Raw genomic sequence first — 11,676 nt, 5'->3', positions numbered from 1 at the left:
CTAGAGTTGCCAAGAAAAGTCATGATCCTTCTAGAAATTCATGACGTGTTACCAGCGTCACGTGACTTCCGCTGTCGTAACAATATGTATTTTTATATCCTAGGTAGTGTATTAACATATGATTCTTGTGTTTTGTGCAGTACACAAGCACAAAAACTCTACATTCCATGTACTATTCTTCATTTATTTAACTTGGCTCATGCAGCACACTAATAGTTAAAAATTGAACGTACATTTATCAACTACGGCAGCATTTAACTTGCTTTTCGTGAAACGGTTGGCAACAATTTATTTCCCAGTGGCACAGCGGTCTGTCTACGGACTTACAACACTAGAATCCGGGATTCGATACCCGTGGTGGGCAGAGCACAGATAGCCCATTGTGTAGATTTGTGCTTAATTACAAACAACAACAACAACCAGGAACTGGAATCCTAAATCTAAATGACGCTTCATGCACACGTACGCTTAACAACCAAATCGGAGACCTCTCGAGTTCATGTATATCATTAAGTTTATTTACCTAATGACATGTTCTTGGATCAAAATCTCCTCCAATCCTCTCTCTCCTTCACTTCTTGTTTTCACCATATCATCTCTCAGATCGTCCAGCAATGATTTTCGTTTACTACACCTAAGCCCTTGAATCCTCCCTTCTAGGATTTACTTCACAAAATATCTTTTGCCTTTTCCTGATTTCTTTCATCAATATTCTATTCACCATCTCGATCATTCCTTCATTACTTATTCATTCAGTCCAACTGACCTTTTACATTCGACACGAAACCCACAGCTATCTAATATTTTAATGTCCTCTTTTACTCAGTGTTCATGTCGCCGTTCAGTTACAGTCGTCTCTAATTTTGTCTAGTTCGTTGAACTGAATGACAAACTGGACTGACTGTCATTTTTATAACGTGCCCACAGCTGAAACCGAGAAGCGTATTTTAACTTAGCGGCATCATTTCGGCACGTTAACAACTAGTCCAAGACATTTTACTTTAAGGTAATACTTTATAATCAACGTCAGAAATATTTATCATACCCCTCACAAATTAAAGTGAATAAAAAACAATTTATTTTTGCAGAATTTCGTGAGTTCAACTTATCTATTCTATAAAAAAGTTAGTCTTGTTTGTCAGTAGACACAACAGCGTTTGATGGATTTTTATTCTGACACCACCACGGCAGCACACCTCTCTATAAAACACGATACATTTTTCTGACGTTATTTCCACTTAACTTGGACCAAAAATCTGGTCGTCTTCTGTGAAATAAATTAGATTACAAAGTTTTCATTGACACACAAATGTTATGTCACAGACATTAAACCTGAGTATGCTGATTCCATATCTTTATAGGCCTATTATTATTTCCATACACACAGTGGACACAGCACAGACGGTCCAATGTGTGACTTTGTGTTTAATAACAAACAATCAAAAAGTAAAATAATCATTACTTTTCTGTAATCACTTGCGATTTTTTAAATATAGATATTCCTTTATAATTTCCAAACATACTTGATAGATGGCGTTAGCTTACTAGTAGGACCTGACGACACTTTAGGTTAGAAAATGTTAATCATTAAATACACTAGTGACAGTAGGGATCTTGGTGAAACGAAATGGCGGCCATAAAAATTGCCCGTTTAAAAACCACCTTTAAAATGTCTGAGTATTAATAATGACTATTTCACAGTATTGGCTAAGCAAAATTAAATCTTATTGTGCTTATAAAGCTGCCTAAAACGCTATATGTGTGTTTATGGAGTGAATCAAGATTTCACTATTTCAACGAGCTTTCATCTAAGTAAGTAAGTAACGTTTCCAGACAAGCGTACAGAAAAATGACGAACCTTATCGCTCTAATTCTTTCACAGAACTCTTCCGTCTGTGGTCCCAACGATTCCTTTCTTGTACCGAAAAGGATACTAGTATATATATATGTGTGTGTGTGTAAAACGGAAGATGCCCTATTTTGGGCATATAACTATTTTTGAGTGTAAGTTGGTATAGATCCTGATGAATAAATAATAAAGTCAAATTGGTTATACACGCGCCCCACACTTGTTTTGCTGGCGCATAAAAATATAGGTAATAAAAAGGAAACAAACCAGTATAATAAAAAAACCTAAAATTGTCTAAAACAGGTAGTATCGATACATACGTAACCTAGCTAGCTATAGTAATATATAGAAAGTTTTAATGCTACAAAAAGTACTGAAACAAGAAAGTCAAAACTACGTAAACTGAGTTGCTTAAAAGTTAAAAAATGTTATCTCTACTTTGGCTCAGACTAACACATTTACAGCGGTTTGCAAAAGTAGGGATATATTTTTTTAATTTTAAGTAACTCAGTTTTTGTAGTTTTGACTTTCTTGTTTCAATACTGTTTGTAGCATTAAAACGTTCTATATTACTATAGCTAGCTACGTTACGTATATATCGATCCCTGCACGTCTTTATAAAATTTAAAATTGTTTTATTATACTTATTTGTTTATACCTTTTGTTATTAGTTTCCCCTAAGTAATTTATTACAGTTATGAGTTAAATAAAAGTGAAATGAAACCCTAAGGCTGAAATTATAAGTCGCAAAAATCTGCCTACGATTCAGTACAAATTAAAAAACAATACAAACGAAAAACGTTAGAATATGTTTTGTAGATCGTGAACAAATAATGGTAGACTGTCCAATACAAGAAATTTCGTAAAATCATTAAAAAGGAATTAAATATGCAGTACTTACACACAGAATAACTAGCACACGTTAGGTTATAGTTTTCATTTCTCAGTACCCAAAAACTTTAATAAAACATGTGTTTTCAGTCGTGTCCTCTGGTGGTTTACAGATTTACTAAAATCTGGGGCTCTTCCCTGCGGTGGATAAAGTGAAGCTTTGAAGAAACAACAATTTTTCGGTCACAAAAACTCTGATGAAACAAAATCAGCATCAAATTTTCACTCACTAATACATCAGACTAAACAGTATTGGTAGAGAAGAACAAATTAAAAAAGAAAAATATATTTCACGTACCCTAGCTACGTTTCTAATAATATTAAGATAAACACAGTGTTTCTCAAGGCGTTGAAGTTCTGAAGAAGATCGGTGGTATAAACAAAAAAAGAGAAACTTCAAGTACTTTGAAAAGATAGCTCTTCAATGTTCTATACACAGAAAAGCTCCCTCTGACGGAATTATGTAGCAGATAAACAAAGGAAAAGCAGTTTGAATTTTATGGAATCCTACCAACTCGACAGCAGCCTCCTATTCTTAGAAAATGTAAGTTTATTGTACTTATTGTTATTATTAACTGTTTTTCTGTTCGTTAATTACGATGGGTGGGGTAAAGGTATTGGTTGTTGTCGTATCGCATTGATCAATACTTCAAGAACGTTTAAACAAAAAATAATCTTCACGATCTCGTACTAAATGAACCGTATAAATCATTGCATTATTTCCGTGATCGATCCACAAGGGATTGTTGTGCCCTGAAACTGCACTTGATGATAAATTATAAAACAGACCAGGCGTGGAGAGAACAAAAAAAGAAAAAAAAAGAAACAAGAATTAAAACACATGCAGGAAGTAATAAATAAATAAATAACAGATTAATCGCAAGTTAGAAATGAGAAAAAATAATAAAGTACTACATTTATTATTTTCAACCTGAAACTAAACACTCAGTCCAGATATCCCAAGGTTCAGGCAATTTTCAACCTGAAACTAAACACTCAGTTCAGACATCCCAAGGTTCAGGCAATTTAACAACCTGAAACTAAACACTCAGTTCAGACATCCCAAGGTTCAGGCAATTTAACAACCTGAAACTAAACACTCAGTCCAGACATCCCAAGGTTCAGGACATAACCACCCCTAACTTAAAACTACTTACTAAAGGGAGGGAAACCAGTTAGCAGCACCTGCTACCTACACAGTTACTCTTAACAGAATAGCGGGATTAACCATAAGGACTTGGTAAATCATTTATTTGTACTCTTGGAAAATATATAATTGACAATATAAAATATTAGATGAAATAACTATTTTGTAGCACAGGTGTGGCAAAAAATCATAGGATCTTCTAGTCTACCAAACCCTATCAAACAACCCTTTATCACTGGTAGTTGTGTATTCTAACTTTATAACTATTAAAACAACACAATTATTAAACAGAACATTACGGTACTTTCTAAATTATAAATACCATATTTTAGTTCAACTGGATTATCTGATCGAGTTTTTACACCAGTATATGTTAGAGAATTGAACCGATATTTTGTTTATTACTTTTAATAATCGGCTAACGTAGAATATTGAGTTTCATAAGCACGGACATCAGATGATGGATTCAAATACTCGAAACACAAAGATGGCAAATTATTATGATAAACTTTATGTTTGAATGTCCAAGGTTATAATTCATAAATATCTTGAGGATATTCAGTTCATAATAACTCTCGGTAAAATGACTCCTAAGCTCTCCAAAACAATAAATTGTTGAATTCTCTTACGCATGACATGTACAGTGTATAATATAATTATTTTATCGTAACCCCAACTCAATATACCGTGATGAATATCAGGATAAGCCAAAGCACAGTATATTAATAAAAGAGTATCCTTATCGAAATAACATCCAAGGTTTGGCTGCTTTAGCTCGCTTTGTACTAATACGTTTAATATGAAAATACTGTTTCAATATATTATTAATTATTACAGTTAAACATTTAATAGAACTGGTTTGATTAATTAAACTGTATATGAAGTTTATTTGAGTTCAGTACTTACACATTTTTCCAAAGAATTTGAATTATCATAAGAAATAAATAAATTAGCATAATTTAGTAAAAAGAAACAAAAACGTGTTTTATGCAAAGAGACCTCAGGTAAGCCAGTCGTTTGTAAGAAGGCAACAAGTCAACATTGCCTAATGTCAACTCTTTATCAACGAAAAATGGGATTAGCGGTCATCATATTATAACGCCCTCACGGCTGAAATGGCGAGCATGTTCAGTGGCGGTATTCGAACCTACGAGTCAAGCAGCCTTTTCATCATACTCTGACTGAATGGGTAGCGAAGAAAACTGTATTACAAGTTTAACACATTAACAAATAGAACACGTGTCGAAACGTTTTATATCAGTAAAATTCCTTAGTCTAGTTGGTTCTCGTTGTTAAATTTTATTAGTAGGAACATGTTTTCTACTAGATCAAGAGCGATTTTCATGTTAAGCCCTATCAACAAGTGCTTTCAACAAATGAAGAAAACGTTTCAGTAGAAGAATCTTATATATCTATTTATCTGAAAGTTAAACGAATTGAAGAATAAAGTAACTTATATCAATATTATTAATTTGATATCAATACTTGTTAGAGTACTTAGTAAAATAGCTCAGCATAATTATTAAATTTTCAAGTAGGTTAGCTTATAAATTCTAGAGTTGAAGGTGAATGCTTTGTTTTTGAATTTCGCGCAAAGCTACACGAGGGCTATCTGCGCTAGCCATCCCTAATTTGGCAGTGTAAGACTAGAGGGAAGGCAGCTAGTCATCACCACCTACCGCCAACTCTTGGGCTACTCTTTTACCAACGAATAGTGGGATTGACCGACACATAATAACGCCCTCACGACTGAAAGGGCGAACATGTTTGGTGGGATGAGGATTCGAACCCGCAACCGGCAGACTGCGAGTCGAGCGCCCTAACCACCTGGCCATGCCGGGCTCAAGGTGAATGAATAATGTTTGTTTGTTTGTAGTTAATGGGCTATCTATGCCTTGCCCAGCACTGGTATCGAAACCCGGTTTCTAGCGGAGACATACTTAAACAGTCAAGCAAAATAAAATAAAAAGGAAGGACTGCGTTAAAAACAACAGCTCTAAACCTGTGATAAATTACATTTAAATGAATAAAAACAAGCCCAAACAAAATTAAATTAAAGACGTTGAGTAAATTAAAAACATGAATTTCTTCATGTGAGACTAGCGAACGGAGATTAAGACTGATAGACGGTGTATCCACACCGTAATGTGGGTCCTAGTTCCGCAGTCATCTCCAAAACCCATGGCACATTTTATATCCCACACTATAGCCTGTACCCTGCGGATCCTTTTAACTTATGCAGCGTCTTTAATTGAATTTAATTTGTTGTTGTTGTTTAGGCTTGTTTTGTTCGTTTACATATATATATAAGTTTGATGTACTCAAAATAATACATATACGCTGTATTACGATAACGTCACGCCACTCTCAACACTGAAACTGTACTGATAATACATATACGTTGTATAACGATAACGTCACACCACTCTCAACACTGAAACTGTACTGATAATACATATACGCTGTATAACGATAACGTCACACCACTCTCAACACTGAAACTGTACTGATAATACATATACGCTGTATTACGATATCGTCACACCACTCTCAGCACTGAAATCTTAATTTATTCTTGAGTCACATTTTAGGAAAAAACTGTTTGTTTGTTTTTTAGTTACTTATTTATTTATTTAAAAGGTTGATTTTGCTGTGTGTGTTTTTTTCCCTTGCATGTTGAGAACAGGAAACTTCTGGCCTTTTTACTTGGTAACTCGGTACGCAAGTGTACAAATGACCATTCTGAAATAGTCAAAAATAGCAGTTTAATGAGCAAACTCTGTCTGCGTTTATAATTAATCAGGTTATAAATTTTAGAGAACAGAGGTTTCACATAAATAGTCTAAGTTTATTGCGTGTCTAGGATATTATATCATGTATATAGCGTCGCAAAATGACAAACGGTGATACTGTACAGTGGTATCACGTTTCTATCAACGGAAAGTGAAGGAAAAAATAAACAAACTCAAGAACCACGTACAAGGCGGTGTTGGCAAAGGAATGGAGGGCGCTTTCACGCTTTACTAGCAGTACAAGCATAAAGATGAGCTTTGCACGTGCTCATCTCCTAGTGACATCTTTACTTAGACTTTTGGAATTGTACACATGGATTTTTGGTACGACATATGCTGAGATTAGAAATATTTTGTTGTGTAAAACTGACAAATCAGAATAGTTGTATTACGACACAGAAAGAAAGTTTGCGTTTCTGAAGACAAGAGAACATAGCTTACTATAATGAAATATCATTACTATAAGTGTTTAAACATAGATTAATATAATAAAATATCATTACTTTAAGTGTTTAAACATAGTTAGTAATGTAGTAAAATATCATTACTATAAGTGTTTAAACATGGATAAATATAATAATATATCATTACTTTAAGTGTTTAAACATAGAGTAATGTAATAAAATATCATTACTATAAGTGTTTAAACATAAAGTAATGTAATAAAATATCATTACTATAAGTGTTTAAACATAGAGTAATGTAATAAAATATCATTACTATAAGTGTTTAAACATAGAGTAATGTGATAGAATGTCATTACTATAATTGTTTAAACATGGATAAATAGAATAAAATATCATTACTATAAGTGTTTAAATATAGAGTAATGTAATAAAATATCATCACTATAAGTGTTTAAACATAGATTCATATAATAAAATATCATTACTTTAAGTGTTTAAACATAGATTAATATAATAAAATATCATTACTTTTAGTGTTTAAACATAGCTTAGTATAATAAAATATCATCACTATAAGTGTTTAAACATAGATTAATATAATAAAATATCATTACTATAATTGTTTAAACATAGAGTAATATAATAAAATATCATTACTATAAGTGTTTAAACATAGATTCATAAAATAAAATATCATTACTTTAAATGTTTAAACATAGATTAATATAATAAAATATCATTACTATAAGTGTTTAAACATAGATTAATATAATAAAATATCATCAGTATAAGTGTTTAGACATACAATGTGGACAAAAAAAGTTTTATCGTGAAGTAGAATGTCTATTGTTTAGACAGAATCAGGATATTAGAATAAGAAACATAGTTTAACAAAACTACTGTGTAAGCAAGAACATTTTAATTCACCAGTTTCAATATCACCATAATATAACGATATCACCACATATAGCTGCAATAGTTAAGAGAACCATGAAATAAGAGTAAATTGTTAGTGAACCTAATACTCTCAGTATCGGTATGGGAATTTAACGCAAACAGTGTATCATCACATAAGCTTTACAAAAAAATAACATATCCGTGTGTATAACTAATCTGCCAGTGCGGAATCCAAAGTATAAAAAATCGATTTTTTTACAAAACCAGTGTATAAAAAATGGAAGTTCTTTACAAAATTAGTGTATAAAAAATGGAAGTTCTTTACAAAATTAGTGTATAAAAATTGGAAGTTCTTTACAAAATTAGTGTATAAAAATTGGAAGTTCTTTACAAAACCAGTGTATAAAAAATGGAAATTCTTTACAAAATTAGTGTATAAAAATTGGAATTTCTTTACAAAAACCAGTGTATCACAATGAAATTCTTAACAGAACAAGCATATCAGCATGGAAATCTTAACATCGGTAGTAATCATATCAGCATGGAAATCTTAACATAGGTAGTAATCATATCAGCATGGAAATCTTAACATCGGTAGTAATCATATCAGCATGGAAATCTTAACATAGGTAGTAATCATATCAGCATGGAAATCTTAACATACGGTAGTAATCATATCAGCATGGAAATCTTAACATAGGTAGTAATCATATCAGCATGGAAATCTTAACATAGGTAGTAATCATATCAGCATGGAAATCTTAACATAGGTAGTAATCATATCAGCATGGAAATCTTAACATAGGTAGTAATCATATCAGCATGGAAATCTTAACATAGGTAGTAATCATATCAGCCTAGAAATGTTAACAGAACCAGTGTATCAACATATTCTTTACAAGACTAGTGTATCAACATGGAGGTCTCAACAGAAGTAATGTATCAATCTGGAAGTCTTGAAAAACTAATATGTCAACAAGGAAATCTTAACAGAGTTAGTACATCAGTGTGGAAATCGTAAGAGCACCAATATATCAATTTGGTCATCTGTCTGTATTATGGAAGAATTTATAGTTATCGAGATCATTCATTCAAATTTAACTCTTAATTATCCATTCTAGGAGTCTTAACTTCGTTCACATGATGAGTGTGTTACTCATTCACATTAGATGGCAGTTGGAGACATGTCTAGAACACATTAGATGAAGGAGACAGTTTCCATGGTAACCAAGAAGAGAGTAGCCGACCCTCAAGCCCCAAATAACACTTGTGACTTTAAAATTAAAGCTCTCCTACGCTCGTCAAACGTGATAAGGAAAATTCATGAGTTATTGTAGCCACAAAGAACGGAACTTTGAGACTAACTCCTACAACGACTTTGGGATTATTCATTGAAATTTAACTCTTAATTATCTATTCTAGGGGTTTTAACTTCATGCTGTGTGAAGTGTAAATATGTCTGAAACTTCACACAACTCAAAAACATAGAGGATATATATATATGTATATAAACAGAATGTGTGAAAGGAGTTTTAATTTGTGAGATCAAAAGCCAACACATATTGTGCGAAGCATAATCATTATGCAAAGCAAGCTAATGGTACGGGGATCTGGGGGCATGTTCCTCAGAAATGTTTTAAAAAAATAGGTGCAATGAGATTAAATCTGGAAGAGATTTTGCATGAAATATAACTTAAACAATTGTATGGCTGTTCACAAAGAATCCACAAACATCCAATGAAAAGTCAACAAATCATCATATTGTTGTAACACTGCATGGGAAGCTATACTTAAATTAACTTAAATATGTATGTTTTATTATAGTAAAATACTGTACTATCTAGATACAGAGTAGTTATTAATTGTTAAATTATATTACTAATTTAAACAAATGTATTGTACAACAGTAGTATATTAGCTATTTCAGTCATTGGTTATTGTATATGTACATGAAATATCATGTTAACATGCTCCATTTTTTAGGGTGCTTTTCCATAAATAACTTGCATTCAGTTTCAGTGTTGATAGCAGTGCCATAATTATCGTGTATTAAAGCTAAAGCAATCAGTTTTTTTCGGTTTGTGTACACCTCAGGTAATTATTAAACCGGCGGAGAACAGATGCCGAACGTTCACATGAACATGAACTTGATGGCAGTGTGGCAAAGAGTTTCAGTAACATAAAAAATAGTTGGTACACTGAAGCATGTTTTTAAGCAATCAGCCAGTATGTTAGGCCTGTCCTGAAGAGGAGAGGTATAGAAAGCCATCTTGTCTTCCATCAATGAAGTTCTTCATAAAAATATCAGGATTTTCCTTGAAAAATCTATAGCCTTTGTTATATCAGAGTGTGAGTTTTGATGGCATAACTTTCTGAATTGATACTGCTTGCTTTATATGTGTATCAAATTTGGAGAAAAGATTACTGATAATGTGAATAATCATCTACATTCACTCTTAGTGATGTCACTTGTTTACAGCATTGTTCTATCAGGGAAACATCAGAAAAAATGCTTGGCTTGGACCTTGCAAATTTACAGACGCTTCTTTCAAATAATAAAGGGAACGATGTAAAGCTGTTAAACAAAAAATAAATTCAAAGGATTCCAGTATTTTTAAATAAGCCATATTATTTTAATTTAATTTGGTATTATTGCATCAGAATATCTAGTACTGCGTGAAATGTTATAGACTTCTGTCAGGGTATAAATACACGTCGAAAGATTATTATTTAGATCTAGACTGCTTGATTGTAAGTATAGCGATAAAGAGCGTATAGTGGCGATTTTTAAAGTGAAATTATCACAGACTGTATTGTAATAATAGAGCAGAGAAGAATAACTAGATTTGTCAATTATTTTCTAAAGTAATTTAATCAGTCTGTAAAAAAGAGACATTTATTTAAAGCTCTGTATATACATTTGATTTGTTTTAATATATTATTTTAAAACAAGTGTACAGTATTGCTGTTTGTTTATCGTTGAAATTTATCGCCAACAAGTCACAGCCACCTACTGTAAAGAATCCGGCCTACAAAACCTGACAGTAGCAATACGGCTTCGGACTTCCATTTACAAAGCCTCAACAGAAGCCATTGCATGCGCCTATTTCAAGCCCCCCAAAAATGCTAATGCTTCATCAGAAGAATGTAGACTATGTGTAAACTGTTAAATACCATAAGCAGCTGTGCTATAATTATGCAAGCATATTTGTTTTACATAATAAAAATAGGGGGTTCCGCTGAACACCTTTGACCCCCCTTTGTATGTGCGCAAAAATTATCCCGATGGCTTTGTACCCACAAAGAACTGTAAGTACCCCGTTTATCAAGAATTTTAACAATGAATGCAATACCTGTAGAACCTGAGAAGGCGTGTTAACACAATAACACACAAGTTTTAATGACAGAAAAAGCTTCATTATCGATGTTAAATCTCTACCAGTGGAATGGAAGGAACATCGACAGAAGAATTAAGTTTAGAAGCTGAAAATGGAACATATTGTTACGTCTCCGTTCGTTAGTTAATTTTCCGTAAAAATTCTTCCCGAAGAAACTTTACCGATACAAGTCCTTTCTTAAATAAAACTGGTTTATTCTTTCTGAATACAACTTTGCAATACACTTAATTTCAACAGTCGCTCTATAACAAACTTCTCACGTGCTCAACAATATTCTTACTCATTACACATTACC

At 32.6% G+C, this 11,676-nt stretch overlaps 1 protein-coding gene across 1 annotated transcript in view; it reads left to right on the top strand.

The window, feature by feature from the left end:
* Positions 1-2,607: 2,607 nt before the first annotated feature.
* LOC106461501 (RGM domain family member B-like) overlaps positions 2,608-11,676 on the top strand; it is a 160,290-nt gene continuing 151,221 nt past the window's right edge. The window contains exon 1 of the mRNA XM_022388478.1: positions 2,608-3,284. The gene's annotated coding sequence lies outside the window, so the exon portion shown is untranslated. The remainder of the gene's footprint in view (positions 3,285-11,676) is intronic.

Source organism: Limulus polyphemus, unplaced genomic scaffold, assembly GCF_000517525.1.
Source record: "Limulus polyphemus unplaced genomic scaffold, Limulus_polyphemus-2.1.2 Scaffold973, whole genome shotgun sequence".
NCBI lineage: Eukaryota > Metazoa > Arthropoda > Merostomata > Xiphosura > Limulidae > Limulus > Limulus polyphemus.
The sequence above is the reverse complement of the archived record's forward strand: the minus strand, read 5'-3'. Positions and strand labels throughout refer to the sequence as shown.